This window comes from Gekko japonicus, unplaced genomic scaffold (assembly GCF_001447785.1).
Source record: "Gekko japonicus isolate JY-2015 unplaced genomic scaffold, Gekko_japonicus_V1.1 scaffold218, whole genome shotgun sequence".
NCBI classification, from domain to species: domain Eukaryota; kingdom Metazoa; phylum Chordata; class Lepidosauria; order Squamata; family Gekkonidae; genus Gekko; species Gekko japonicus.
Genome location: NW_015167536.1, coordinates 1,253,833 through 1,258,389, shown reverse-complemented (window position 1 = coordinate 1,258,389; position 4,557 = coordinate 1,253,833).

Genomic DNA, 4,557 nt, shown 5'->3' with positions numbered 1-4,557 from the left:
GGGTGGGAAAAGCAGGGCTATTTTTGGGCAGGAACGCACAGGAACGGAGTTCCGGCTGGCTCCTGAGTTGGCCATGTCCAGCAGGAACTCATTAGCATAATAAGCCACACCTAACAGCAGAAACTCATTAGTATTGGCTACATTAGGGGTGTGTGGCCTAACATGCAAATAAGTTCCTGCTACAAAAAAGCCCAAGGTTTTGACAACAAAGTAAACAGAATAAGAAGCAAAAGGTGGGTGTGACTGGATGACCACACTTCTGGTAACATGGAGGTGTGTGGCCTAATACGCCAATGAGCTGTGCTATCAGGGGTGTGGCCTAATATGCTAATGAGTTTCTGCTACTGGGTGTGGCCTATTATGCTAATGAGTTCCTGCTGGGCTTTTTCTACAAAAAAGCCCTGGGGAAAAGGAAGACCGGCCAAGAGGGCTGCTGCACTCAGCTCAGCTTGTCGGGGCTGTGGCGGAGCCTCCACCGCACCAATTCCCTCCAGGCGATCCTGCTGGTCATGGGGCAGGCTCAGGCGGCAGCTGCTCCTGCTGCCACTGTGGGCGATGGTGCCCGGGAGTGAGCACGCTTCGGCACGGGAGGCGGATTCGCCTGTCTGATCAGCAAACTTAAATGCGGGAGGGAACACCGGCGAACCCCAATCAAAAGGACCGTGTGACCACACCCCTAGATCCTTTTTTGGCGGTAGCTCCAACTTCGTGAAATGCACTTCTGAGTGAGATCTGGACCCTGTGGGACTGGGTTCACTTCCGCAGGGCCTGTAAAACGGAGTTGTACCACCAAGCATATGGGGGAGGCCAAGAGAATCCTTTTATACAACTCTGCCTGCCTCTCTCCTCCCCCTTTTATCTTCCTCTGGGACAGTGATGGTACTATTATATGCCATCTGATTAATTGTAGATATTTGAATTGGTTAAATTGATATGTCCTTAATTGTATTTTACCTGTCTACTATATTTTGTGATCCATTCTAAGCCCCACCATAGTGGGGGAGAGTGGAATAGAAATTGAATAAATTAATAAATAAAATAAGTCTGGTAGCACCTTAGAAACTAACCAGAGTTTTAGGGTCTGAGCTTTTGGGAGTCAAAGTTCCCTTCATCGGACAACAACAACAACAACAACAACAACAACAACAACAACAACAATAATACCTTTCGATTTATTGATTGCTCATCCTGCAGAGCTGCTGGCTCTGAGCGATTTACAGTTACACAAGTTTTCACACGGAACTAACAATGAATCATAGGGTAAGGGAGGACAACATATAATTCTTTAAATCGCACACTTTTGCAGCCGACGGGGATTTTGTTCAGCTGTAAGCTTCAGGCGTGTTCCGGTCGGCATTCACTTCGGCTTGGCTAGATGACGTCAGTTCTTCCAGGACTACTTTGAGTCGTAGTGCCGCACTGCCACCGCCTGTCCAGATTGGCCCATCACAGGCTTCTTAATGCCGAAGAGGTCTTTTCCCCCCCAGGCTCCCGAGCTTACGAGCTGGACCTTCCGTTTGCCGGCTAACACCTCCCCCACGGGGGTTTAGTGTGCCCACCCTCTCTAAGGAGCGGTACCCATTTTATCTACTCGCCGGAGCTTTCGAACCGCTGGGTGGACGGTGAGCGGGGACAAGGCTGGTAGCTCACACCAGCGCGGGCTAGAACCGACAGCAGCTCTATTCAGTTCAGATGTTAACCAGAGTCCTTTTATTCTCCTTTTATTCTTGTAGATTGCATGTGACATCCTCCGAGTCACCTACAGGGGGCAGAAGTGTGCAATTTCCTCAACTTCCCTAGGTAACAGTAGTTGCCCGAACTTTTTAAGGACAAATCTACTTTTAAAAAGGGTTTAATAGAGATTCCTCTCTCCTGGGAGCAAGGGATCGCCAACAGACATGTGACACAAGACTTGCTTTGCCCTAAGCAGCTCCCAGTGCTCCTGGTCACCATGATGTCCAATCCATGCCTGATTTATGTATTCTAAATAGGGGTGTGCCTTGGTCCACTCTACTATTTTCTCGTTGTGCAATTGCATGAAAGAAAAGAAGATATACTATAAATGACATTATCCTGGCTAGGTGCTATGGGCAACAACACACTAGAGTACTCCTAGCGAAAGGGACAAGAACGACGTATTGATTATACTCCCATTTTGCAACCCCTTGCCTGATACAAAAAACCTGGTAGCCTTTCTTGGCTGTTAACCTGTGCTAAACTACACAGCTGCAGAAAAGATAAGGCACGAAGTGACGTTCAAACAGTTTGCTGCTGGATTTTCAAACTGTTCACGCATTGCAAGCAGCATCCACAAACACTCAAAAAGGGATGCTTGTTATCAGACACTAAGAATTGCTCGGAATTGTAATACAAGTGGGGTTTTGTGTGTGTGTGTGAGTGTGTTCTGCTGTCCAGCAATTTTCTGTGTCTCCATTTCAGTGCTGGCAGGGTTGCCAAACTCCAGGTGGTGCCTCCTGCTATTACAATTGCTTTCCAGGCAACAGAGATCCGTTCTCCTGAAGAAAATGGCTGCTTCAGAGGGTGGACTCTGTGGGATGGTACTCGGCTGAAGTCCCTCCCCTCCCCAAACCCCGCCCTCCCCAGGCTCCACCCCAAAAATCTCCAGGTATTTCCCCACCCAGAGCTGGGATGGTGCTGGTGGAGATGAGGAGCCGTACAGTTCCTCTCTCTAATCTTGCCCAATGTTCTTGCCGAGCTCTCGAAGACAGCAATGTCTGTGTTCAATGTTCTAAGGTAAAAGGTAAAGGTTCCCTTGCTCGAAAGCCAGTCGAATCCGACTCTAGGGTTGCGGTGCTCATCTCCGTTTCAAAGCCGAAGAGCCAGCGCTGTCCGAAGACATTTCCATGGTCATGTGGCCGGCATGACTAAACACCAAGGCGCACGGAACGCTGTTACCTTCCCACCGAAGTGGTACCTATTTATCTACTTGCAATTTCTTGCTTTCGAACTGCTAGGTTGGCAGGAGCTGGAATTAGAGACGGGAGCTCACTCCGTCATGTGGCACCCGGGTCTCAAACTGCTCAACTACTGACCTTCCACAGCCTGCAGTTCAGCGTCTTAACCACTTGAGCCACCGTTCTAAACTGTTCTAAACTGGATCACAAATATTTTGAGCATTATCGCTCTGCCGCCTAGATGCCGGAGACCAATCCCGTAAGTTCTGAGCATGCACCACCATGATGAATGCCACCTATGACACTGACACCCCTCCCCACACACACAGCCCATAAATGCAAATTTTAGCTGTTTTTAAATGGTGCATGACCCATCCATGAGGACTCTGGGGCATACGCAATCCAAGCAAGCCAGTAAATTGTGCTAACAGCAGTTACCCGGCCAGCTGCTGTGATAAATACCACGGACTCCACAGATGCAAAACGACACTCAGTGCTGCTTATGTTGAATTGTGAATGAATCGTCCGTGTGATCAAACCAGGATGCCCAACGTGAGAAAACAATGGGCCCAGGGAGCCAAGGCAAGCTCAGGTTTTCACTTAGTTACAAAAATGGAACCGTTGGCCAGAGGTGAGTATTTATATTTTAGACGTTTATGCCTTGCTTTTCTCCCAGCAGGAGACAACATTGCTCTTCCCTCCTCCATTTTCTCTGCAGTATAGCAAGGGGCTGAGAGAGGGTGACTGTTCCAAGGTCACTGAGCTTCTGCAGAAGAGTGGAGATTCAAACCTGGGTCTCCCAGACCAGAGTCTGACATTCTAACGACTGCGCCATGCTGGCCTGAAAGCATGGCACCTGGTATTTTTGGCCACTGTGTGACAGAGTGTTGGACTGGATGGGCCATTGGCCTGATCCAACATCGGCTTCTGTTATGTTCTTATGTTCATGGTACATGTGGTAAATGTAATGATGAAGATCAGGGGTCATTTCGTAGAAAAAGAGCTGCAGGAGCTCATTAGCATAACTTATTAGCATATGCCACACACCCTGACATCACTGGAAGTGTGCACCAGCCCCTCTGACAGGCAGAAGCACCTGAGATCCATTCTTTCCCCCCTCTCCCTTCCCTTCGCCTCCAAGTCGGGCGAAGGAAAAGGGGAGGGGGAGGATCTCAGGCGCTTCTGCCTGACAGAGGTGCTGGCATGCCCACAGCCAGCCTGGGTGAATTATAGAATCATAGACTCATAGAGTGGGAAGGTACCTCCAGGGTCATCTAGTCCAACCCCCTGCACAATGCAGGAAATTCACCAATACTCCCCACACCCCAGTGACCCCTGTTCCACGCTCAGAATATAATTATATATATATTTTTTTTTAAAAAAACCAAACTGGCCTGTAGAAAAATTGTTTCCTGGCCCCAAAGTGGCGATCAGCATTTCCTTGGACGTGTAAGAAAGGGCCACAAGAACTAAGCACTGCTGCAACCCTTCCTGCTCTACCTCTCGTGATTTGCCTAAGTTCACACAATCAGCATTATGATCCTTTTAAAGTTGAAAGCATGATATAAATGCAAAGGACTATTTGTAAGATTATCTGTAAGACACAAGACCAGGACGCATCTCACTTCTGGCAATCACTTGG